The 27,036-nt window shown below is 53.2% G+C and overlaps 4 pseudogenes; all 4 read left to right on the forward strand.

The window, feature by feature from the left end:
* The first annotated feature begins 12,046 nt into the window (after positions 1-12,046).
* Positions 12,047-12,956, forward strand: LOC119712146 (annotated as a pseudogene).
* A 3,426-nt stretch (positions 12,957-16,382) lies between these two features.
* LOC119712153 lies at positions 16,383-17,154 on the forward strand (annotated as a pseudogene).
* Positions 17,155-20,716: 3,562 nt separating this feature from the next.
* LOC119712142 lies at positions 20,717-21,764 on the forward strand (annotated as a pseudogene).
* A 3,284-nt stretch (positions 21,765-25,048) lies between these two features.
* LOC119712154 lies at positions 25,049-25,820 on the forward strand (annotated as a pseudogene).
* The last annotated feature ends 1,216 nt before the right edge of the window (positions 25,821-27,036 follow it).

The following is a 27,036-nucleotide window of genomic DNA, read 5'->3' on the forward strand; positions in this document are numbered from 1 at the left end:
CCTTCCTCTGCAGAGCAGAGCAAAGAACACCACATGGGAGCTCCACCTTAGTGGCTGCTCCTGGTGCTCTCTGTGAACCATCTCCTTTTCTTCTTTAAACCTATTAAAATTGTGTTGCATTCAAGCCGTGGCCTCTGAGTCGTCTGTTCTTCTGGGGCAACTCCTCCAGTCTGCTCAGGAAAAAGATGGAGAAAGCAATGTGTGGGGCTTGCCGTAGTGGATTTTATTTTCCTCCTTTTTCTCTTGGAGCAGATGACGAATATCTCTGGCTGGTTGCCAGCCACAGGCCATCATGGAGACTTTAGCTCTAACGGAGTGGGGATGGGAAACAACAATGCCTGGGGACAGCCCACAACTCATCTCGTCCTGTCCTTCCTTCATTCCTTGGCCTGGGGCCTGTGGCCAGCACACCTGGGAACAAGGAGATGACATCCAAACCTCACAGTCCCTCAGCACTCAGCAGGGCCCAGCTGCTGGCCAGACATGCAGGGCTGAGGGGATTCACAAGTAAGGATTGGTAACCAAATACCTCCAATATTGCCTTCTCTTCTACACAAGCACTGCACATCACAGACTACAGAACTACCCCAGCTTTCTCCAAAATCCCTGCAAGGTCCCAGGGCTGCATGCATGCACAAACTTTATGATGTCCTGCTCACGTTCTACCTTGAGCTTCTCTCTTCCACATGTCTGGAGTCAAGTTGGAAAGACAAGTCAGGGAGTCACAGAGACCAGGTCAGGATGAGGATTCATGACACTATTCAAGCTTCAACAATATCCAGTGATCACCAGCAGTGTTTGTGGAGGGAAGGAAAGCCCCAAGTCAAGCTGGCATGTCACACATATGTCAGAGTCCAAGCTGAGCTTGGTGAGCTCCATGGCTACATACAGGCACAGATGTGTCACAGCTGGAGCTTTGACTCTCTTCAGGGCCAAGTACTTGAATTTTGCCTTGAGACCTCCGCCTGTGGGAACATAAGTTGGACCTGACTGGGCTCAAGCCTCCTGGCAGCACCATCTGCAAAGGTTCTAAGCAAGGCCACTGTCTTGGTTTGAAAGACAGGTGTCTGCTAAGGAACACAAGACCCTCCCTTGGAAGGGAAAATGTAATCCCCTTCCCTCTGAGCTACTCTAACTTTGAAATTCAGTGGCTTTCAGGGAAACATATCAGACTAGGAAGAGCAATTCTTGACAAGTATGTATAATGAGGCAAACAAACAGCAACACCGGCATGAACACCAAGCAGAACCAGACACCCAATCCAGGCCTCTGTGCGCTCTGACACTTTCCCCTTGGTGCAGTTCCGCTCACACGCAGCAGGGGCGCTGCTGGCTCCCGGCCGGGCAGGGCGGGTGCAATGGTTCCCCCTTGGCAGCAGAGGGCGCTGTGGGGCGAACTCAGGCGTCATGCGGTAATGGCAGCTTGACCGAGACAGGAAGGGATGGAAGAAAGGCATGGCTTTACAAAGCCTGAGGGACAGCTGATCACACTGCCCCAGCTGGATTCTCGGGGGGAACAAGCGGGAAAGGCAGGAACAAGGAAAAACACCAGGGGGTGGACGAGATCTAACAGAAGCTCTGCAGCTGTAGCTGCGGCATGTCTCTACAGGCAGGGGCTGCGGGGCTGACCCAGGGCAGTGCCAAAGAAGCAGCAAGGTCCCCGCAGTGGCAGCCCAGCTCCAAGCAGGGCACAGAAAGGTGGGGTGGGGATTCCGAGCACCTGGATATATGGTGAAAAGTCCCTCTTTTAGTGAGGTAGAGTGCTAACAAGGTCCCTGAGTTACACCTGCTCCTACAAACAGAGGCCCACTCACAGTAGAAGAAAGGCAGCAGGAGACGGAACCCCCAGAGTAGAGACAAATTCTCCGGACAGTGCTGCACCCTCTCTCCCCTCCGAAAGCTGGGAGAGAAAGAGAGCCAGGGGCTGCACCCAATCCCATTTTCCCAGACCAAATACCTGGCAATCTCAGGCCTCCAGGAGAAGGCCTCAGATAAGGGAAGCGCAGCCTAATGCCCTCCTTCCCTGAGCTTGGCCACTTCAATTGTCTTTCTTGAGTACCCAGTCGTCAATATTGCTCTGTAAATAATGGGACCAAAATCCTGCAGGAAAAAGAATCAAGAGGGAAGAATCTAACCCTCAAGTGCCTCTAAAGGGAAGGGAGCAGCACTCAGCTATGCTATGTCGGTAGAGCCAACTGTCCTATATATCATAGTAGAGGAACACCTCAATATGGGTTCCTTTAGTCCAAGACACAGTTGCTGGCTGTGCTCAGCCCTACTCAGTCAGCACCTGGCTGTTGAGATGTGCAAGTGCATCTGGCATTGGCCTGGACAGGAAGAGCCTGGGTCCCACCCTGACCACCAGGAACGTTCCACCAGAGGGGGATCCACTGAATGATAACAAAATGCTGAAGTGGGCACGCTGCCTTGGTGTTTCTCCCTCTCCATAAAGCAAGAAATGGAAAGGAGAGTGCTGGAGGCAGAAGCTGATGTCAATGCTAGTTCTCTGCCAGCTTGAAGCCTTGACCCTTCCAGCGGTAGATTGCATACCAAGTGCCATTCCTGATGCCAAAGGAAACGTGTTTCTCTCTGCGACCATGAACACCCCAGGGAAGACTCCTGCTGCTCTGACCTGCACGTGCCCTCAGGAGGCACACCCGAGCACAGAATGCTACATGTGCGCTCAAACACACCAGCAGGGAAGAATGCAAAGATGGGTATGGTCACACAGAGTCAGCAAAGAGTCAAGAACAGACAGAAAATATGTGTAGTTCTGGGAACTCTGCTGACGAGATACTGGGGACGAGTGCGGAAGAAAATTACTCAGCTATCCTTGACAAGGACCAGGCCTCAGAAACCTCCAGATATTCCCAGAGGACTCACAGAGAGTGCACCGAAAGAAGATGTGCCAAATGAGGCCAACACAATTTTTTCTCTGAGCACTGTTAGAGAAGCAACAGGGTCCACCACTGCCAGCAGATGCAGACCTGTGTGCAACAGTGAGTGACCATCATGAAGAGGAGGGAAAAGCAAGAGAAAATGATGTGTCATGACCCCTCACATGGCAGTCCTTGGGCACGTGCGTAAGAAGCACGAGACTGACACCCATTTCCTGACAACTTGGACAAAACCAAACCCACAGGAATGACACAGGAGAACATATTTGTCCACAGAGGATAGTGCCAGCTGATGGTCTGAGCATTCTAAATGCACTCAGCCTTGCTTTTGCCCAGGAAATCCTTGATTCTCTCATCCCAGCACTTAGAGAAATGACCCTTCATGTAGGAAAGCACCAAGAATTAGCCAGGAAATGAAAAGGCAGCAGTGCAGGAAACCAGGACACAGCCCCTACCATTAACTGGGATGGTGCACAATTGACATGACGTGGTCAGAAAATTATGACTTCCACAAAACTTCCTCTGGGCCTGAGGCAAGGCAGAACTGCTATAAAAGGCAGCCCAAGTCTCTGCTCTCTCATCCACTTCTCTCACCTCCTCCTCCTCCTCAGGAATCAGGTGAGTGGAAAGCCTCCTCTCCTCTTCCTCCTGCTGCTGCTGTTTCAAGAGCAGCTCTCGCCTGGCTGGAGGTCTGAGCTGAGAGGGGCTGTCATAGCGCAGGGCTGGGAGCTGCTTGTGCTGGGAGAGGGCAGGGGAGAGAAGATCTTGTGCAGAGCGAAAGAGGCTGGCACTTGGCTGAGGTGGCTCCTGAGCTTTGCACTCCTGAGCTGGGCCAGGAGGTGCCTTGGCTGCAGGGTGTTTGGGTGCAGTGCTGCTTGTTATGTGTCCTCACGTTGTGCTTCTCCCTGCCCTCTGTGCCAGGTGCACCTGTGAGCCCCAGCCATGTCCTGCTGCCCCAAGTCCTGCGACCCTTGCTGCCAGCCCTGCGGCCCCTGCCCGCTGGCCAGCAGCTGCAATGAGTGCTGTGTCAGGCAGTGCCAGAGCTCCCACGTTGTCATTGAGCCGCCTGCTGTGCTGGTGACCCTGCCCGGCCCCATCCTCAGCTCCTCCCCACAGAACACCCGCCGTGGGATCCTCCACCTCTGCTGCTGTTGGCAACATCCTCAGCTGTGGCGGAGTGCCCATCAGCTCTGGGGGCTTTGACCTCTCCTGCATCACCAACTGCTATGGTGGCAGCAGATGCCGTCCCTGCTAAAGATGCTGCTGGCAGTGTCTTCGGCAAGAATGCCCAAGGCTTTAAAGCCTGGTTTTGGGCAGGAAATAGAGCTTCAGAAAATTGTATTTAGAGCTTTGCACCATTGCTTCCTTGTTCTATTCTCCTCTCCTTTTCTGTCTCTCACTCCACAAGGCAGTCAAGTGTGAACCAGCCGTCCTTCCTTCCTCTGCAGAGCAGAGCAAAGAACACCACATGGGAGCTCCATCTTAGTGGCTGCTCCTGGTGCTCTCTGTGAGCCATCTCCTTTTCTTCTTTAAACCTATTAAAATTGTGTTGCATTCAAGCCTCAGCCTTTGAGTCGTCTGTTCTTGTGGGGCAACTCCTCCCGTCTGCTCAGGGAAAAGGTGGAGAAAACAATGTGTGGGGCTCGCCATAGTGGATTTTATTTTTCTCCTTTTTCTCTTGGAGCTGATGAAGAACATCCCTGGCTGGTTGCCAGCACAGGCCATCATGGAGACTTTAGCTCTAAAGGAGTGGGGATGGGAAACAACAATGCCTGGGGACAGCCCACAACTCATCTCGTCCTGTCCTTCCTTCATTCCTTGGCCTGGGGCCTGTGGCCAGCACGCCTGGGAATAAGGAGATGAGGCCCAAACCTCACACAGTCCCTCAGCACTCAGCAGGGCCCAGCTGCTGTCCAGATATGCAGGGCTGAGGGGATTCACAAGTAAGGATTGGTAACCAAATACCTCCAATATTGCCTTCTCTTCTACACAAGCACTGCACATCACAGACTACAGAACTACCCCAGCTTTCTCCAAAATCCCTGCAAGGTCCCAGGGCTGCATGCATGCACAAACTTTATGATGTCCTGCTCACGTTCTACCTTGAGCTTCTGTCTTCCACATGTCTGGAGTCAAGTTGGAAAGACAAGTCAGGGAGTCACAGAGACCAGGTCAGGATGAGGATTCATGACACTATTCAAGCTTCAACAATATCCAGTGATCAACAAGAGTGTTTGTGGAGGGAAGGAAAGTCCCATGTCAAGCTGGCATGTCACACATATGTCAGAGTCCAAGCTGAGCTTGGTGAGCTCCATGGCCACATACAGGCACAGATATGTCACAGCTGGGGCTGTGACTCTCTTCAGGGCCAAGTACTTGAATTTTGCCTTGAGACCTCCGCCTGTGGGAACATAAGTTGGACCTGACTGGGCTCAAGCCTCCTGGCAGCACCATCTGCCAAGGTTCCCAGCAAGGCCACTCTCTTGGTTTGAAAGACAGGTGTCTGCTAAGGACCATAAGACCCTCCCTTGGAAGGGAAAATGTAAACCCCTTCCATCTGAACTATGATACCTTCGAAATTCAGTGGCTTTCAGGGAAACATATCAGACTAGGAAGAGCAATTCTTGACTAGTATGTATAAAGAGGCAAACAAACAACAACACCGGCATGAACACCAAGCAGAACCAGACACCCAATCCGGGCCTCTCTGGGCCACTGGAACTTTCCCCTTGGTGCAGTTCCGCTCACAGCCAGCAGGGGCGCTGCTGGCTCCCGGCCGGGCAGGGCGGGTGCAATGGTTCCCCCTTGGCAGCAGAGGGCGCTGTGGGGCGAGCTCTGCGTCATGCGGTAATGTCAGCTTGACCGCGACAGGAAGGGATGGAAGAAAGGCATGGCTTTACAAAGCCCCAGGGACAGCTGATCACACTGCCCCAGCTGGATTCTCGGGAGGAACAAGCAGGAATGGCAGGAACAAGGAAAAACACCAGGGGGTGGACGAGATCTAACAGAAGCTCTGCAGCTGTAGCTGCGCGAGGTCTCTACAGGCAGGGGCTGCGGGGCTGACCCAGGGCAGTGCCGTAGAAGCAGCAGGGGTCTCCGCAGTAGCAGCCCAGCTCCAAGCAGGGCACAGAAAGGTGGGGTAGGGATTCTGAACACCTGGACATGTGGTGAAAAGTCCCTCTTTCAGTGAGGTAGACTGCTAACAAGGTCCCTGAGTTACACCTGCTCCTACGAACAGAGGCCCACTCACAGTAGAAGAAAGGCAGCAGGAGACGGAACCCCCAGAGTAGTGACAAATTCTCCGGACAGCGCTGCAGCCTCTCTCCCCTCCGAAAGCTGGGAGAGAAAGAGAGCCAGGGGCTGAACCCAATCCCATTTTCCCAGACCAAATACCTGGCAATCTCAGGCCTCCAGGAGAAGGCCTCAGATAAGGGAAGGGCAGCCTGATGCCCTCCTTCCCTGAGCTTGGCCACTTCAATTGTCTTTCTTGAGTACCCAGTTGTTAATATTTCCTAGCAAGTTATGGGAGAAAAATCCTGCAGGAAAAAGAATCAAGAGGGAAGAATCTAACTCTCAATTGCCTCTAAAAGGAAGGGAGCTGCACTCAGCTATGCTATGTGGGTAGAGCCAACTGTCCTATATATCACAGTAGAGCAACACCTCAATATGGGTTCCTTTAGTCCAAGACGCAGCTGCTGGGGGTTCTCAGGACCTGCTCAGTCAGCACCTGGCTGTTGAGATGTGCAAGTGCATCGGGCATTGGTCTGGACAGGAAGAGCCTGGGTCCCACCCTGCCCACCAGCAATGTTCCACCAGAGGGGGATCCACTGAATGATAACAACCTGCAGAAGTGGGCACGCTGCCTTGGTGTTTCCCCCTCTCCATAAAACAAGAAATGGAAAGGAGAGTGCTGGAGGCAGAAGCTGATGTCAGTGCTAGTTCTCTGCCAGCTTGAAGCCATGACCCTTCCAGCTGTAGATTGCATACAAAGTGCCATTCCTGATGCCAAAGGAAACGTGTTTCACTCTGCGACCATGAACACCCCAGGGAAGAGTCCTGCTGCTCTGACCTGCACGTGCCCTCAGGAGGCGCACCCAAGCACAGAATGCTACATGTGCGCTCAAACACACCAGCACGGAAGAATGCAAAGATGGGTATGGTCACACAGAGTCAGCAAAGAGTCAAGAACAGAAAGAAAAGATGTGCAGCTCTGGGAACTCTGCTGATGAGATACTGGGGACGAGTGCGGAAGAAAATTACTCAGCTATCCTTGACAAGGACCAGGCCTCAGAAACCTCCTGATATTCCCAGAGGACTCACAGAGAGCGCACCGAAAGAAATTATGCCAGATGAGGCCAACACAAGTTTTTCTCTGAGCACTGTTTGAGGAGCAACAGGGTCCACCTCTCCCAGCAGATGCAGACCTGTGTGCAACAGTGAGTGATCATCATGGAGAGGAGGGAAAAGCAAGCGAAAATGATGTGTCATGACCCCTCACATGGCAGTCCTTGGGCACGTGCGTAAGAAGCACGAGACTGACGCCCATTTCCTGACAACTTGGACAAAACCAAACCCACAGGAATGACACAGGAGAACATATTTGTCTACAGAGAATGCTGCCAGCTGATGGTCTGAGCATTCTAAATGCACTCAGCCTTGCTTTTGCCCAGGAAATCCTTGATTCTCTCATCCCAGCACTTAGAGAAATGACCCTTCATGTAGGAAAGCACCAAGAATTAGCCAGGAAATGAAAAGGCAGCAGTGCAGGAAACCAGGACACAGCCCCTACCATTAACTGGGTTGGTGCACAATTGACATGAGCTGGTCAGAAAATTAGGACTTCCACAAAGCTGCCTCTGGGCCTGAGGCAGGGCAGGACTGCTATAAAAGGCAGCCCAAGTCTCTGCTCTCTCATCCACTTCTCTCACCTCCTCCTCCTCTTCAGGAATCAGGTGTGTGGAAAGCCTCCTTTCCTCCTCCTCCTGCTGCTGCTGTTTCAAGAGCAGCTCTCGCCTGGCTGGAGGTCTGAGCTGAGAGGGGCTGTCATAGCGCAGGGCTGGGAGCTGCTTGTGCTGGGAGAGGGCAGGGGAGAGAAGGTCTTGTGCAGACAGAGAGAGGCTGGCACTTGGCTGAGGTGGCTCCTGGGCTTTGAGCTGGGCACTGCAATGTGGGCCAGGAGGTGCCTTGGCTGCAGGGTGTTTGGGTGCAGTGCTGCTTGTTATGTGTCCTCACGTTGTGCTTCTCCCTGCCCTCTGTGCCAGGTGCACCTGTGAGCCCCAGCCATGTCCTGCTGCCCCAAGTCCCTGCGACCCTTGCTGCCAGCCCTGCGGCCCCTGCCCGCTGGCCAGCAGCTGCAATGAGTGCTGTGTCAGGCAGTGCCAGAGCTCCCACGTTGTCATTGAGCCGCCTGCTGTGCTGGTGACCCTGCCCGGCCCCATCCTCAGCTCCTCCCCACAGAACACCGCCGTGGGATCCTCCACCTCTGCTGCTGTGGCAACATCCTCAGCTGTGGCGGAGTGCCCATCAGCTCTGGAGGCTTTGACATCTCCTGCATCACCAACTGCTATGGTGGCAGCAGATGCCGTCCCTGCTAAAGATGCTGCTGGCAGTGTCTTCCGGCAAGAACACCCAAGGCTTTAAAGCCTGGTTTTGGGCAGGAAATAGCGCTTCAGAAAATTGTATTTAGAGCTTTGCACCATCGCTTCCTTGTTCTATTCTCCTCTCCTTTTCTGTCTCTCACTCCACAAGGCAGTCAAGTGTGGACCAGCCGTCCTTCCTTCCTCTGCAGAGCAGAGCAAAGAACACCACATGGGAGCTCCATCTTAGTGGCTGCTCCTGGTGCTCTCTGTGAACCATCTCCTTTTCTTCTTTAAACCTATTAAAATTGTGTTGCATTCAAGCCGTGGCCTCTGAGTCGTCTGTTTTTCTGGGGCAACTCCTCCAGTCTGCTCAGGAAAAAGATGGAGAAAGCAATGTGTGGGGCTTGCCGTAGTGGATTTTATTTTCCTCCTTTTTCTCTTGGATCAGATGAAGAACATCTCTGGCTGGTTGCCAGCCACAGGCCATCATGGAGACTTTAGCTCTAAAGGAGTGGGGATGGGAAACAACAATGCCTGGGCACAGCCCACAACTCATCTCGTCCTGTCCTTCCTTCATTCCTTGGCCTGGGGCCTGTGGCCAGCACACCTGGGAACAAGGAGATGAGATCCAAACCTCACAGTCCCTCAGCACTCAGCAGGGCCCAGCTGCTGGCCAGACATGCAGGGCTGAGGGGATTCACAAGTAAGGATTGGTAACCAAATACCTCCAATATTGCCTTCTCTTCTACACAAGCACTGCACATCACAGACTACAGAACTACCCCAGCTTTCTCCAAAATCCCTGCAAGCTCCCAGGGCTGCATGCATGCACAAACTTTATGATGTCCTGCTCACGTTCTACCTTGAGCTTCTATCTTCCACATGTCTGGAGTCAAGTTGGAAAGACAAGTCAGGGAGTCACAGAGACCAGGTCAGGATGAGGATTCATGACACTATTCAAGCTTCAACAATATCCAGTGATCAGCAGCAGTGTTTGCAGAGGGAAGGAAAGCCCCAAGTCAAGCTGGCAAGTCACACATATGTCAGAGTCCAAGCTGAGCTTGGTGAGCTCCATGGCCAGATACAGGCACAGATGTGTCACAGCTGGAGCTGTGACTCTCTTCAGGCCCAAGTACTTGAATTTTGCCTTGAGACCTCCGCCTGTGGGAACATAAGTTGGACCTGACTGGGCTCAAGCCTCCTGGCAGCACCATCTGCCAAGGTTCCCAGCAAGGCCACTGTCTTGGTTTGAAAGACAGGTGTCTGCTAAGGAACACAAGACCCCTCCTTGGAAGGGAAAATGTAAACCCCTTCCATCTGAGCTACTCTAACTTTGAAATTCAGTGGCTTTCAGGGAAACATATCAGACTAGGAAGAGCAATTCTTGACTAGTATGTATAATGAGGCAAACAAACAACAACACCAGCATGAACACCAAGCAGAACCAGACACCCAATCCAGGCCTCTCTGGGCCACTGGCACTTTCCCCTTGGTGCAGTTCTGCTCACAGCCAGCAGGGGCGCTGCTGGCTCCCGGCCGGGCAGGGCGGGTGCAATGGTTCCCACTTGGCAGCAGAGGGCGCTGTGGGGTGAGGTCTGGCATCATGCGGTAATGGCAGCTTGACCGAGACGGGAAGGGATGGAAGAAAGGCATGGCTTTACAAAGCCTGAGGGACAGCTGATCCCACTGCCCCAGCTGGATTCTCGGGTGGAACAAGCGGGAAAGGCAGGAACAAGGAAAAACACCAGGGGGGTGAATGAGATCTATCAGAAGCTCTGCAGCTGTAGCTGCGGCATGTCTCTAATGCAGGGGCTGCGGGGCTGACCCAGGGCAGTGCCGAAGAAGCAGCAAGGGTCTCCATAGTGGCAGCCCAGCTCCAAGCAGGGCACAGAAAGGTGGGGTGGGGATTCTGAGCACCTGGACGTATGGCGAAAAGTCCCTCTTTTAGTAAGGTAGACTGCTAAGAAGGACCCCGGGCAACAGCTGCTCCTACGAACAGAGCCCCACTCACAGTAGAAGAAAGGCAGCAGGAGACGGAACCACGCAGTGGTGACGTATCCTCCCTGCAGCACTGCAGCCTCTCTCCCCTCCGAAAGCTGGGAGAGAAAGAGAGCCAGGGGCTGCACCCAATCCCATTTTCCCAGACCAAATACCTGGCAATCTCTGGCCTCCAGGAGAAGGCCTCAGATAAGGGAAGCGCAGCCTGATGCCCTCCTTCCCTGAGCTTGGCCACTTCAATTGTCTTTCTTGAGTACCCAGTCGTCAATATTGCTCTGTAAATAATGGGACAAAATTCCTGCAGGAAAAAAGAATCAAGAGGAATGAACCTAACCCTCAAGTGCCTCTAAAGGGAAGGGAGCAGCACTCAGCTATGCTATGTGGGTAGAGCCAACTGTCCTATATATCATAGCAGAGCAACACCTCAATATGGGTTCCTATAGTCCAAGACGCTGTTGCTGGCTGTGCTCAGCCCTGCTCAGTCCGCACCTGGCTGCTGAGATGTGCAAGGGCATCTGGCATTGGCCTGGAGAGGAAGAGCCTGGGTCCCACCCTGGCCACCAGCAACGTTCCACCAGAGGGGGATCCACTGAATGATAACAACCTGCAGAAGTGGGCACGCTGCCTTGGTGTTTCCCCCTCTCCATAAAACAAGAAATGGAGAGTGCTGGAGGCAGAAGCTGATGTCAGTGCTAGTTCTCTGCCAGCTTGAAGCCATGACCCTTCCACCGGCAGATGGCATACAAAGTGCCATTCCTGATGCCAAAGGAAACGTGTTTCTCTCTGCGACCATGAACACTCCAGGGAAGAGTCCTGCTGCTCTGACCTGCACGTGCCCTCAGGAGGCGCACCCAAGCACAGAATGCTACATGTGCGCTCAAACACACCAGCACGGAAGAATGCAAAGATGGGTATGGTCACACAGAGTCAGCAAAGAGACAAGAACAGACAGGAAAGATGTGCAGTTCTGGGAACTCTGCTGACGAGATACTGGGGACGAGTGCGGAAGAAAATTACTCAGCTATCCTTGAAGAGGACCAGGCCCCAGAAATCTCCTGATATTCCCAGAGGACTCACAGAGAGTGCACCGAAAGAAGATGTGCCAAATGAGGCCAACACAATTTTTTCTCTGAGCACTGTTTGAGAAGCAACAGGGTCCACCACTGCCAGCAGATGCAGACCTGTGTGCAACAGTGAGTGACCATCATGAAGAGGAGGGAAAAGCAAGAGAAAATGATGTGTCATGACCCCTCACATGGCAGTCCTTGGGCACGTGGGTAAGAAACATGAGACTGACGCCCATTTCCTGACAACTTGGACAAAACCAAGCGGACAGGAATGACACAGGAGAACATATTTGTCTACAGAGAATGCTGCCAGCTGATGGTCTGAGCATTCTAAATGCACTCAGCCTTGCTTTTGCCCAGGAAATCCTTGAATCTCTCATCCCAGCACTTAGAAAAATGACCCTTCATGTAGGAAAGCACCAAGATTTAGCCAGGAAATGAAAAGGCAGCAGTGCAGGAAACCATGACACAGCCTCTACCATTAACTGGGATGGTGCACAATTGACATGAGCTGGTCAGAAAATTAGGACTTCCACAAAGCTGCCTCTGGGCCTGAGGCAGGGCAGGACTGCTATAAAAGGCAGCCCAAGTCTCTGCTCTCTCATCCACTTCTCTCACCTCCTCCTCCTCTTCAGGAATCAGGTGAGTGGAAAGCCTCCTTTCCTCCTCCTCCTGCTGCTGCTGTTTCAAGAGCAGCTCTCGCCTGGCTGGAGGTCTGAGCTGAGAGGGGCTGTCATAGCGCAGGGCTGGGAGCTGCTTGTGCTGGGAGAGGGCAGGGGAGAGAAGGTCTTGTGCAGACAGAGAGAGGCTGGCACTTGGCTGAGGTGGCTCCTGGGCTTAGAGCTGGCCACTGCAATGTGGGCCAGGAGGTGCCTTGGCTGCAGGGTGTTTGGGTGCAGTGCTGCTTCTCATGTGTCTTCCCTTTGTGCTTCTCCCTGCCCTCTGTGCCAGGTGCACCTGTGAGCCAAAGCCATGTCCTGCTGCAAGCCCTGCGACCCTTGCTGCCAGCCCTGCGGCCCCTGCCCGCTGGCCAGCAGCTGCAATGAGTGCTGTGTCAGGCAGTGCCAGAGCTCCCACGTTGTCATTGAGCCGCCTGCTGTGCTGGTGACCCTGCCCGGCCCCATCCTCAGCTCCTCCCCACAGAACACCGCCGTGGGATCCTCCACCTCTGCTGCTGTTGGCAACATCCTCAGCTGTGGCGGAGTGCCCATCAGCTCTGGGGGCTTTGACATCTCCTGCATCACCAACTGCTATGGTGGCAGCAGATGCCGTCCCTGCTAAAGCTGCTGCTGGCAATGTCTTCCGGCAAGAACACCCAAGGCTTCAAAGCCTGGTTTTGTGCAGGAAATAGAGCTTCAGAAAATTTTATTTAGTGCTTTGCACCATTGCATCGTTGTTCTGTTCTCCTCTCCTTTTCTGTCTCTCACTCCACAAGGCAGTCAAGTGTGGACCAGCCATCCTTCCTTCCTTTCCCGACCAGTGCAAAGAACACCACATGGGAGCTCCATCTTAGTGGCTGCTCCTGGTGCTCTCTGTGAGCCATCTCCTTTTCTTCTTTAAACCTATTAAAATTGTGTTGCATTCACGCCTTGGCTTCTGAGTCGTCTGTTCTTCTGGGGCAACTCCTCCAGTCTGCTCAGGAAAAAGGTGGAGAAAGCAATGTGTGGAGCTCGCCATAGTGGATTTTATTTTCCACCTTTTTCTTTTGGAGCTGATGAAGAACATCCCTGGCTGGTTGCCAGCCACAGGCCATCATGGAGACTTTAGCTCTAAAGGAGTGCGGATGGGAAACAACAATGCCTGGGGACAGCCCACAACTCATCTCGTCCTGTCCTTCCTTCATTCCTTGGCCTGGGGCCTGTGGCCAGCACACCTGGGAACAAGGGGATGAGATACAAACCTCACACAGGCCCTCAGCACTCAGCAGGGCCCAGCTGCTGGCCAGACATGCAGGGCTGAGGGGATTCACAAGTAAGGATTGGTAACCAAATACCTCCAATATTGCCTTCTCTTCTACACAAGCAGACTGCACATCACAGACAGCAGAGCTACCCCAGCTTTCTCCAAAATCCCTGCAAGGTCCCAGGGCTGCATGCATGCACAAACTTTATGATGTCCTCTCATGTTCTGCCTCAAGCTTCTGTCTTCCATGTGGCTGGAGTCAAAGGCCAAAGACAAGTCAGGGAGTCACAGAGACCAGGTCAGGATGAGGATTCATGACATTATTCAAGCTTCAACAATATCCAGAGATCACCAGCAGTGTTTGTGGAGGGAAGGAAAGTCCCAAGTCAAGCTGGCAAGTCACACATATGTCAGAGTCCAAGCTGAGCTTGGTGGGGTCCACGGCCAGATACAGGCACAGATGTGTCACAGCTGGAGCTGTGACTCTCTTCAGGCCCAAGTACTTGAATTTTGCCTTGAGACCTCCGCCTGTGGGAACATAAGTTGGACCTGACTGGGCTCAATCCTCCCAGCAGCACCATCTGCCAAGGTTCCCAGCAAGGCCACTCTCTTGGTTTGAAAGACAGGTGTCTGCTAAGGAACACAAGACCCTCCCTTGGAAGGGAAAATGTAAACCCCATCCCTCTGAACTATTATAACTGTGAAATTCAGTGGCTTTCAGGGAAACATATGAGACTAGGAAGAGAAATTCTTGACTAGTATGTATAATGAGGCAAACAAACAACAACACCGGCATGAACACCAAGCAGAACCAGACACCCAATCCGGGCCTCTCTGGGCCACTGGCACTTTCCCCTTGGTGCAGTTCTGCTCACAGCCAGCAGGGGCGCTGCTGGCTCCCGGCCGGGCAGGGCGGGTGCAATGGTTCCCCCTTGGCAGCAGAGGGCGCTGTGGGGTGAGGTCTGGCATCATGCGGTAATGGCAGCTTGACCGAGACGGGAAGGGATGGAAGAAAGGCATGGCTTTACAAAGCCCGAGGAACAGCTGATCCCACTGCCCCAGCTGGATTCTCGGGTGGAACAAGCGGGAATGGCAGGAACAAGGAAAAACACCAGGGGGTGGACGAGGTCTATCAGAAGCTCTGCAGCTGTAGCTGCAGGATGTCGCTACAGGCAGGGGCTGCGGGGCTGACCCAGGGCACTGCCAAAGAAGCAGCAGGGGCCCTGCAGTGGCAGCCCAGCTCCATGCAGGGCACAGAAAGGTGGGGTGGGGATTCTGAGCACCTGGACATATGGTGAAAAGTCCCTCTTTCAGTGGGGTTAGAGTGTTAACAAAGTCACAGTGCAACACCGGCTGTTATGTGCAGAGCTCCCCTCATGGTAGAAGAATGGCTGCAGGAGACGGAACCACGTAGTGGTGATGTATCCTCCCTGCAGCGCTGCAGCTTCTCTCCCCTCTGAAATTTGAGAGAGAAAGAGAGCCAGGGGATGCACCCAATCCCATTTTCCCAGACCAAATACCTGGCAATCTCTGGCCTCCAGGAGAAGGCCTCAGAAAGGGGAAATGCAGCCTGGCGCTCTTCTCACCTGACTATGGGCACTTCGATTGTCTTTCTTGAGTACCCAGTCGTCAATATTGCTCTGTAAATAATGGGACAAAATTCCTGCAGGAAAAAAGAATCAACAGGGAAGAATCTAAGCCTCAAGTGCCTCTAAAGGGAAGGGAGCAGCACTCAGCTATGCTATGTGGGTAGAGCCAACTGTCCTATATATCATAGTAGAGCAACACCTCAATATGGGTTCCTTCAGTCCAAGACGCAGCTGCTGGGGGGGCTCAGCCCTGCTCACTCAGCACCTGGCTGCTGAGATGTGCAAGTGCATCTGGCATTGGCCTGGACAGGAAGAGCCTGGGTCCCACCCTGGCCACCAGCAACGTTCCACCAGAGGGGGATCCACTGAATGATAACAACCTGCAGAAGTGGGCACGCTGCCTTGGTGTTTCTCCCTCTCCATAAAACAAGAAATGGAAAGGAGAGTGCTGGAGGCAGAAGCCGATGTCAGTGCTAGTTCTCTGCCAGCTTGAAGCCATGACCCTTCCAGCGGTAGATTGCATACAAAGTGCCATTCCTGATGCCAAAGGAAACGTGTTTCTCTCTGCGACCATGAACACTCCAGGGAAGAGTCCTGCTGCTCTGACCTGCACGTGCCCTCAGGAGGCGCACCCAAGCACAGAATGCTGCATGTGCGCTCAAACACACCAGCACGGAAGAATGCAATGATGGGTATGGTCACACAGAGTCAGCAAAGAGTCAAGAACAGACAGAAAAGATGTGCAGTTCTGGGAACTCTGCTGACGAGATACTGGGGACGAGTGCGGAAGAAAATTACTCAGCTATCCTTGACAAGGACCAGGCCCCAGAAATCTCCTGATATTCCCAGAGGACTCACAGAGAGTGCACCGAAAGAAGATGTGCCAAATGAGGCCAACACAATTTTTTCTCTGGGCACTGTTTGAGGAGCAACAGGGCGCAAACCTCCCAGCAGATGCAAGCCAGTGTGCAACAGTGAGTGACCATCATGGAGAGGAGGGAAAAGCAAGAGAAAATGATGTGTCATGACCCCTCACATTGCAGTTCTTGGGCACGTGCGTAAGAAGCACGAGACTGATGCCAATTTCCTGACAATTTAGACAAAACCAAACCCACAGGAATGACACAGGAGAACATACTTGTCTACAGAGAATGCTGCCAGGTGATGGTCTGAGCATTCCAAATGCACTCAGCCTTGGTTTTGCCCAGGAAATCCTTGAATCTCTCATCCCAGCACTTAGAGAAATGACCCTTCATGTAGGAAAGCACCGAGAAATAGCCAGGAAATGAAAAGGCAGCAGTGCAGGAAACCAGGACACAGCCCCTACCATTAACTGGGATGGTGTACATTTGACATGAGCTGGTCAGAAAATTAGGACTTCCACAAAGCTGCCTCTGGGCCTGAGGCAAGGCAGGACTGCTATAAAAGGCAGCCCATGTCTCTGCTCTCTCATCCACTTCTCTCACCTCCTCCTCCTCAGGAATCAGGTGAGTGCGAAGCCTCTTCTCCTCTTCCTCCTGCTGTTGCTGCTTCAAGGCCAGCTCTTGCCTGGCTGAAGGTCTCAGCTGACAGGGGCTGTCATAGCACCAGGCCGGGAGCAGCTTGTGCTGGGAGAGGGCAGGGCAGAGAAGGTCTTGTGCAGACAGAGAGAGGCTGGCACTTGGCTGAGGTGGCTCCTGAGCTGGGCACTGCAATGTGGGCCAGGAGGTGCCTTGGCTGCAGGGTGTTTGGGTGCAGTGCTGCTTCTCATGTGTCCTCACTTTGTGCTTCTCCCTGCCCTCTGTGCCAGGTGCACCTGTGAGCCCCAGCCATGTCCTGCTGCCCCAAGTCCTGCGACCCTTGCTGCCAGCCCTGCGGCCCCTGCCCGCTGGCCAGCAGCTGCAATGAGTGCTGTGTCAGGCAGTGCCAGAGCTCCCACGTTGTCATTGAGCCGCCTGCTGTGCTGGTGACCCTGCCCGGGCCCATCCTCAGCTCCTCCCCACAGAACACCGCCGTGGGATCCTCTACCTCTGCTGCTGTTGGCAACATCCTCAGCTGTGGCGGAGTGCCCATCAGCTCTGGGGGCTTTGACATCTCCTGCATCACCAACTGCTATGGTGGCAGCAGATGCCGTCCCTGCTAAAGCTACTGCTGGCAATGTCTTCCGGCAAGAACGCCCAAGGCTTCAAAGCCTGGTTTTAGGCAGGAAATAGGGCTTCAGAAAATTGTATTTAGAGCTTTGCACCATCACTTCCTTGTTCTATTCTCCTCTCCTTTTCTGTCTCTCACTCCACAAGGCAGTCAAGTGTGAACCAGCCGTCCTTCCTTCCTCTGCAGAGCAGAGCAAAGAACACCACATGGGAGCTCCATCTTAGTGGCTGCTCCTGGTGCTCTCTGTGAGCCATCTCCTTTTCCTCTTTAAACCTATTAAAATTGTGTTGCATTCGAGCCTCAGCCTCTGTGTCGTCTGTTTTTCTGGGGCAACTCCTCCAGTCTGCTCAGGAAAAAGGTGGAGAAAGCAATGTCTGGGGCTCGCCATAGTGGATTTTATTTTCCACCTTTTTCTCTTGGAGCTGATGATGAACATCCCTGGCTGGTTGCCAGCCACAGGCCATCATGGAGACTTTAGCTCTAAAGGAGTGCGGATGGGAAACAACAATGCCTGGGGACAGCCCACAACTCATCTCGTCCTGTCCTTCCTTCATTCCTTGGCCTGGGGCCTATGGCCAGCACACCTGTGAACAAGGAGATGAGATACAAACCTCACACAGGCCCTCAGCACTCAGCAGGGCCCAGCTGCTGGCCAGACATGCAGGGCTGAGGGGATTCACAAGTAAGGATTGGTAACCAAATACCTCCAATATTGCCTTTTCTTCTACACAAGCACTGCACATCACAGACAGCAGAGCTACCCCAGCTTTCTCCAAAATCCCTGCAAGGTCCCAGGGCTGCATGCATGCACAAACTTTATGATGACCTGCTCATGTTCTGCCTTGAGCTTCTGTCTTCCATGTGGCTGGAGTCAAAGGCCAAAGACAAGTCAGGGAGTCACAGAGACCAGGTCAGGATGAGGATTCATGACATTATTCAAGCTTCAACAATATCCAGTGATCACCAGCAGTGTTTGCAGAGGGAAGGAATGTCCCAAGTCAAGCTGGCAAGTCACACATATGTCAGAGTCCAAGCTGAGCTTGGTGCGGTCCATGGCCAGATACAGGCACAGATGTGTCACAGCTGGAGCTGTGACTCTCTTCAGGGCCAAGTACTTGAATTTTGCCTTGAGACCTCCGCCTGTGGGAACATAAGTTGGACCTGACTGGGCTCAAGCCTCCTGGCAGCACCATCTGCCAAGGCTCCCAGCAAGGCCACTCTCTTGGTTTGAAAGACAGGTGTCTGCTAAGGAACACAAGAAACTCCCTTGGAAGGGAAAATGTAAACCCCTTCCCTCCGAATTATTGTAATTTTGAAATTCAGTGGCTTTCAGGGAAATATATCAGACTAGGAAGAGCAATTCTTGACTAGTATGTATAATGAGGCAAACAAACAACAACACCGGCATGAACACCAAGTAGAACCAGACACCCAATCCGGGCCTCTCTGGGCCACGGGCACTTTCCCCTTGGTGCAGTTCCGGACACAGCCAGCAGGGGCGCTGCTGGCTCCCGGCCAGGCAGGGCAGGTGCAATGGTTCCCCCTTGGCAGCAGAGGGCGCTGTGGGGCGAGCTCGGGCATCATGTGGTAATGGCAGCTTGACCATGACGGGAAGGGTTGGAAGAAAGGCATGGCTTTACAAAGCCTGAGGGACAGCTGATCCCACTGCCCCAGCTGGATTCTCGGGTGGAACAAGCGGGAAAGGCAGGAACAAGAAAAACCCCAGGGGGGTGGACGAGATCTAACAGAAGCTCTGCAGCTGTAGCTGCGGGGATGTCTCTACAGGCAGGGGCTGCGGGGCTGACCCAGGGCAGTGCCAAAGAAGCAGCAGGGGTCTCCGCAGTGGCAGCCCAGCTCCAAGCAGGGCACAGAAGGGTGGGGTGGGGATTCCGAGCACCTGGACATATGGTGAAATTTCCCTCTTTCAGTGAGGTAGAGTGTTAAGAAAGTCACAGTGAAACACCGGCTGTTACGTGCAGAGCTCCACTCATGGTAGAAGAAAGGCAGCAGGGGACGGAACCACACAGTGGTGACGTATCATCCCTGCAGCGCTGCAGCCTCTCTCCCCTCTGAAATCTGAGAGAGAAAGAGAGCCAGGGGCTGCAACCAGCCCCATTTTCCCAGGCCAAATACCTCGCAATCGCTGGCCTCCAGGAGAAGGCCACAGAAAGTGGAAATGCAGCCAAGTGCCCTTCTCACCTGACTATGGGCACTTCGATTGTCTTTCTTGAGTACCCAGTCGTCAATATTGCTCTGTAAATAATGGGACAAAATTCCTGCAGGAAAAAGAATCAAGAGGAAAGAACCTAACCCTCAAGTGCCTCTAAAGGGAAGGGAGCAGCACTCAGCTATGCTATGTGGGTAGAGCCAACTGTCCTATATATCATAGCAGAGCAACACCTCAATATGGGTTCCTTCAGTCCAAGACGCAGCTGCTGGGGGGGCTCAGCCCTGCTCACTCAGCACCTGGCTGCTGAGATGTGCAAGTGCATCTGACATTGGCCTGGACAGGAAGAGCCTGGGTCCCACCCTGGCCACCAGCAACGTTCCACCAGAGGGGGATCCACTGAATGATAACAACCTGCAGAAGTGGGCACGCTGCCTTGGTGTTTCTCCCTCTCCATAAAACAAGAAATGGAAAGGAGAGTGCTGGAGGCAGAAGCTGATGTCAGTGCTAGTTCTCTGCCAGCTTGAAGCCATGACCCTTCCAGCGGTAGATTGCATACAAAGTGCCATTCCTGATGCCAAAGGAAACGTGTTTCTCTCTGCGACCATGAACACTCCAGGGAAGAGTCCTGCTGCTCTGACCTGCACATGCCCTCAGGAGGCGCATCCAAGCACAGAATGATACATGTGCGCTCAAACACACCAGCACGGAAGAATGCAAAGATGGGTATGGTCACACAGAGTCAGCAAAGACTCAAGAACAGACAGAAAAGATGTGCAGTTCTGGGAACTCTGCTGACAAGATACTGGGGACGAGTGAGGAAGAAAATTACTCAGCTATCCTTGACAAGGACCAGGCCCCAGAAACCTCCTGATATTCCCAGAGGACTCACAGAGAGTGCACCGAAAGAAGATGTGCCAAATGAGGCCAACACAATTTTTTCTCTGGGCACTGTTTGAGGAGCAACAGGGCGCAAACCTCCCAGCAGATGCAGACCTGTGTGCAACAGTGAGTGACCATCATGGAGAGGAGGGAAAAGCAAGAGAAAATGATGTGTCATGACCCCTCACATGGCAGTCCTTGGGCACGTGCGTAAGAAGCACGAGACTGACGCCCATTTCCTGACAATTTAGACAAAACCAAACCCACAGGAATGACACAGGAGAACATATTTGTCCACAGAGGATAGTGCCAGCTGATGGTCTGAGCATTCTAAATGCACTCAGCCTTGGTTTTGCCCAGGAAATCCTTGAATCTCTCATCCCAGCACTTAGAGAAATGACCCTTCATGTAGGAAAGCACCGAGAATTAGCCAGGAAATGAAAAGGCAACAGTGCAGGAAACCATGACACAGCCCCTACCATTAACTGGGATGGTGCACAATTGACATGAGCTGGTCAGAAAATTAGGACTTCCACAAAGCTGCCTCTGGGCCTGAGGCAGGGCAGGACTGCTATAAAAGGCAGCCCAAGTCTCTGCTCTCTCATCCACTTCTCTCACCTCCTCCTCCTCCTCAGGAATCAGGTGAGTGCGAAGCCTCTTCTCCTCCTGCTGCTGCTGCTTCAAGGCCAGCTCTTGCCTGGCTGGAGGTCTCAGCTGACAGGGGCTGTCATAGCACCAGGCCGGGAGCAGCTTGTGCTGGGAGAGGGCAGGGGAGAGAGGGTCTTGTGCAGACAGAGAGAGGCTGGCACTTGGCTGAGGTGCCTCCTGGGCTTAGAGCTGGGCACTGCAATGTGGGCCAGGAGGTGCCTTGGCTGCAGGGTGTTTGGGTGCAGTGCTGCTTCTCATGTGTCCTCACTTTGTGCTTCTCCCTGCCCTCTGTGCCAGGTGCACCTGTGAGCCCCAGCCATGTCCTGCTGCCCCAAGTCCTGCGACCCTTGCTGCCAGCCCTGCGGCCCCTGCCCGCTGGCCAGCAGCTGCAATGAGTGCTGTGTCAGGCAGTGCCAGAGCTCCCACGTTGTCATTGAGCCGCCTGCTGTGCTGGTGACCCTGCCCGGCCCCATCCTCAGCTCCTCCCCACAGAACACCGCCGTGGGATCCTCCACCTCTGCTGCTGTTGGCAACATCCTCAGCTGTGGCGGAGTGCCCATCAGCTCTGGGGGCTTTGACATCTCCTGCATCACCAACTGCTATGGTGGCAGCAGATGCCGTCCCTGCTAAAGATGCTGCTGGCAATATCCTCGGGCAAGAACGCCCAAGGCTTCAAAGCCTGGTGTTGGGCAGGAAATAGAGCTTCAGAAAATTGTATTTAGAGCTTTGCACCATTGCTTCCCGGTTCTGTTCTCCTCTCCTTTTCTGTCTCTCACTCCACAAGGCAGTCAAGTGTGAACCAGCCGTCCTTCCTTTCTCTGCAGAGCAGTGCAAAGAACACCACATGGGAGCTCCATCTTAGTGGCTGCTCCTGGTGCTCTCTGTGAGCCATCTCCTTTTCTTCTTTAAAACTATTAAAATTGTGTTGCATTCAAACCTTGGCCTCTGAGTCGTCTGTTCTTCTGGGGCAACTCCTCCCGGCTGCTCAGGAAAAAGATGGAGAAAGCAACGTGTGGGGCTCGCCATAGTGGATTTTATTTTCCTCCATTTTCTCTTGGAGCTGATGAAGAACATCCCTGGCTGGTTGCCAGCTAAAGGCCATCATGGAGACTTTAGCTCTAAAGGAGTGGGGATAGGGAACAACAATGCCTGGGGACAGCCCACAACTCATCTCGTCCTGTCCTTCCTTCATTCCTTGGCCTGGGGCCTGTGGCCAGCACACCTGGGAACAAGGACATGAGATCCAAACCTCACACAGTCCCTCAGCACTCAGCAGGGCCCAGCTGCTGGCCAGACATGCAGGGCTGAGGGGATTCACAAGTAAGGATTGGTAACCAAATACCTCCAATATTGCCTTTTCTTCTACACAAGCAGACTGCACATCACAGACAGCAGAGCTACCCCAGCTTTCTCCAAAATCCCTGCAAGGTCCCAGGGCTGCATGCATGCACAAACTTTATGATGTCCTCTCATGTTCTGCCTCAAGCTTCTGTCTTCCATGTGGCTGGAGTCAAAGGCCAAAGACAAGTCAGGGAGTCACAGAGACCAGGTCAGGATGAGGATTCATGACACTATTCAAGCTTCAACAATATCCAGTGATCACCAGCTATGTTTGCAGAGGGAAGGAAAGTCCCAAGTCAAGCTGGCAAGTCACACATGTGTCAGAGTCCAAGCTGAGCTTGGTGAGCTCCATGGCCAGATACAGGCACAGATGTGTCACAGCTGGAGCTTTGACTTTCTTCAGGCCCAAGTATTAGAATTTTGCCTTGAGACCTCCGCCTGTGGGAACATAAGTTGGACCTGACTGGGCTCAAGCCTCCAGGCAGTACCATCTGCCAAGGTTCCCAGCAAGGCCACTCTCTTGGTTTGAAAGACAGGTGTCTGCTAAGGAACACAAGACCCTCCCTTGGAAGGGAAAATATAAACCCCTTACTTCTGAACTATTAAAACTTTGAAATTCAGTGGCTTTCAGGGAAACATATCAGACTAGGAAGAGCAATTCTTGACTAGTATGTATAATGAGGCAAACCAACAACAACACCGGCATGAACACCAAGCAGAACCAGACACCCAATCCGGGCCTCTCTGGGCCACTGGCACTTTCCCCTTGGTGCAGTTCCGCTCAAAGCCAGCAGGGGCGCTGCTGGCTCCCGGCCGGGCAGGGTGGGTGCAATGGTTCGCCCTTGGCAACAGAGGGCGATGTGGGGCGAGCTCGGGCGTCAAGCGGTAATGGCAGCTTGACCGAGACGGGAAGGGATGGAAGAAAGGCATGGCTTTACAAAGCCTGAGGGACAGCTGATCCCACTGCCCCAGCTGGATTCTCGGGTGGAACAAGCGGGAAAGGCAGGAACAAGGAAAAACCCCAGGAGGGTGGACGAGATCTAACAGAAGCTCTGCAGCTGTAGTTGCGGGATTTCTCTACAGGCAGGGGCTGCGGGGCTGACCCAGGGCAGTGCCAAAGAAGCAGCAAGGTCCCCGCAGTGGCAGCCCAGCTCCATGCAGGGCAAGGAAAGGTGGGGTGGGGATTCTGAGCACCTGGACATATGGTGAAATGTCCCTCTTTTAGTAAGGCAGACTGCTAAGAAGGTCCCTGAGCAACACCAGCTCCTACAAACAGAGCCCCACTCACAGTAGAAGAAAGGTAGCAGGAGACGGAACCCCCAGAGTAGTGACAAATTCTCCGGACAGCGCTGCAGCCTCTCTCTCCTCCGAAAGCTAGGAGAGAAAGAGAGCCAGGGGCTGCACCCAATCCCATTTTCCCAGACCAAATACCTCGCAATCTCTGGCCTCCAGGAGAAGGCCTCAGATAAGGGAAGCACAGCCTGATGCTCTCCTTCCCTGAGCTTGGCACTTCGATTGTCTTTCTTGAGTAACCAGACGTCAATATTGCTCTGTAAATAACGGGACCGAAATCCTGCAAGAAAAAGAATCAAGAGGGAAGAATCTAAGCCTCAAGTGCCTCTAAAGCGAAGGGAGCAGCACTCAGCTATGCTATGTGGGTAGAGCCAACTGTCCTATATATCATAGTAGAGCAACACCTCAATATGGGTTCCTTCAGTCCAAGACGCAGCTGCTGGGGGGGCTCAGCCCTGCTCACTCAGCACCTGGCTGCTGAGATGTGCAAGTGCATCTGGCATTGGCCTGGAGAGGAAGAGCCTGGGTCCCACCCTGTCCATCAGCAATGTTCCACCAGAGGGGGATCCACTGAATGATAACAACCTGCAGAAGTGGGCACGCTACCTTGGTGTTTCTCCCTCTCCATAAAGCAAGAAATGGAAAGGAGAGTGCTGGAGGCAGAAGCTGATGTCAATGCTAGTTCTCTGCCAGCTTGAAGCCATGACCCTTCCAGCGGTAGATTGCATACAAAGTGCCATTCCTGATGCCAAAGGAAACGTGTTTCTCTCTGCGACCATGAACACTCCAGGGAAGAGTCCTGCTGCTCTGACCTGCACATGCCCTCAGGAGGCGCACCCAAGCACAGAATGCTGCATGTGCGCTCAAACACACCAGCAAGGAAGAATGCAATGATGGGTATGGTCACACAGAGTCAGCAAAGAGTCAAGAACAGACAGAAAAGATGTGCAGTTCTGGGAACTCTGCTGACGAGATACTGGGGACGAGTGCGGAAGAAAATTACTCAGCTATCCTTGACAAGGACCAGGCCCCAGAAATCTCCTGATATTCCCAGAGGACTCACAGAGAGTGCACCGAAAGAAGATGTGCCAAATGAGGCCAACACAATTTTTTCTCTGGGCACTGTTTGAGGAGCAACAGGGCGCAAACCTCCCAGCAGATGCAAGCCAGTGTGCAACAGTGAGTGACCATCATGGAGAGGAGGGAAAAGCAAGAGAAAATGATGTGTCATGACCCCTCACATGGCAGTCCTTGGGAACGTGCGTAAGAAGCACGAGACTGATGCCAATTTCCTGACAATTTAGACAAAACCGAACCCACAGGAATGACACAGGAGAACATACTTGTCTACAGAGAATGCTGCCAGGTGATGGTCTGAGCATTCCAAATGCACTCAGCCTTGGTTTTGCCCAGGAAATCCTTGAATCTCTCATCCCAGCACTTAGAGAAATGACCCTTCATGTAGGAAAGCACCGAGAAATAGCCAGGAAATGAAAAGGCAGCAGTGCAGGAAACCAGGACACAGCCCCTACCATTAACTGGGATGGTGTACATTTGACATGAGCTGGTCAGAAAATTAGGACTTCCACAAAGCTGCCTCTGGGCCTGAGGCAAGGCAGGACTGCTATAAAAGGCAGCCCATGTCTCTGCTCTCTCATCCACTTCTCTCACCTCCTCCTCCTCAGGAATCAGGTGAGTGCGAAGCCTCTTCTCCTCTTCCTCCTGCTGTTGCTGCTTCAAGGCCAGCTCTTGCCTGGCTGAAGGTCTCAGCTGACAGGGGCTGTCATAGCACCAGGCCGGGAGCAGCTTGTGCTGGGAGAGGGCAGGGCAGAGAAGGTCTTGTGCAGACAGAGAGAGGCTGGCACTTGGCTGAGGTGGCTCCTGAGCTGGGCACTGCAATGTGGGCCAGGAGGTGCCTTGGCTGCAGGGTGTTTGGGTGCAGTGCTGCTTCTCATGTGTCCTCACTTTGTGCTTCTCCCTGCCCTCTGTGCCAGGTGCACCTGTGAGCCCCAGCCATGTCCTGCTGCCCCAAGTCCTGCGACCCTTGCTGCCAGCCCTGCGGCCCCTGCCCGCTGGCCAGCAGCTGCAATGAGTGCTGTGTCAGGCAGTGCCAGAGCTCCCACGTTGTCATTGAGCCGCCTGCTGTGCTGGTGACCCTGCCCGGGCCCATCCTCAGCTCCTCCCCACAGAACACCGCCGTGGGATCCTCTACCTCTGCTGCTGTTGGCAACATCCTCAGCTGTGGCGGAGTGCCCATCAGCTCTGGGGGCTTTGACATCTCCTGCATCACCAACTGCTATGGTGGCAGCAGATGCCGTCCCTGCTAAAGCTACTGCTGGCAATGTCTTCCGGCAAGAACGCCCAAGGCTTCAAAGCCTGGTTTTAGGCAGGAAATAGGGCTTCAGAAAATTGTATTTAGAGCTTTGCACCATCACTTCCTTGTTCTATTCTCCTCTCCTTTTCTGTCTCTCACTCCACAAGGCAGTCAAGTGTGAACCAGCCGTCCTTCCTTCCTCTGCAGAGCAGAGCAAAGAACACCACATGGGAGCTCCATCTTAGTGGCTGCTCCTGGTGCTCTCTGTGAGCCATCTCCTTTTCTTCTTTAAACCTATTAAAATTGTGTTGCATTCGAGCCTCAGCCTCTGTGTCGTCTGTTTTTCTGGGGCAACTCCTCCAGTCGGCTCAGGGAAAAGGTGGAAAAAGCAATGTCTGGTGCTCGCCATAGTGGATTTTATTTTCCACCTTTTTCTCTTAGAGCTGATGAAGAACATCCCTGGCTGGTTGCCAGCCACAGGCCATCATGGAGACTTTAGCTCTAAAGGAGTGCGGATGGGAAACAACAATGCCTGGGGACAGCCCACAACTCATCTCGTCCTGTCCTTCCTTCATTCCTTGGCCTGGGGCCTATGGCCAGCACACCTGTGAACAAGGAGATGAGATACAAACCTCACACAGGCCCTCAGCACTCAGCAGGGCCCAGCTGCTGGCCAGACATGCAGGGCTGAGGGGATTCACAAGTAAGGATTGGTAACCAAATACCTCCAATATTGCCTTTTCTTCTACACAAGCACTGCACATCACAGACAGCAGAGCTACCCCAGCTTTCTCCAAAATCCCTGCAAGGTCCCAGGGCTGCATGCATGCACAAACTTTATGATGACCTGCTCATGTTCTGCCTTGAGCTTCTGTCTTCCATGTGGCTGGAGTCAAAGGCCAAAGACAAGTCAGGGAGTCACAGAGACCAGGTCAGGATGAGGATTCATGACATTATTCAAGCTTCAACAATATCCAGTGATCACCAGCAGTGTTTGCAGAGGGAAGGAATGTCCCAAGTCAAGCTGGCAAGTCACACATATGTCAGAGTCCAAGCTGAGCTTGGTGCGGTCCATGGCCAGATACAGGCACAGATGTGTCACAGCTGGAGCTGTGACTCTCTTCAGGGCCAAGTACTTGAATTTTGCCTTGAGACCTCCGCCTGTGGGAACATAAGTTGGACCTGACTGGGCTCAAGCCTCCTGGCAGCACCATCTGCCAAGGCTCCCAG

The sequence above is a fragment of the Motacilla alba genome, chromosome 27, assembly GCF_015832195.1.
Source record: "Motacilla alba alba isolate MOTALB_02 chromosome 27, Motacilla_alba_V1.0_pri, whole genome shotgun sequence".
In the NCBI taxonomy this organism is placed as follows: Eukaryota; Metazoa; Chordata; class Aves; order Passeriformes; family Motacillidae; genus Motacilla; species Motacilla alba.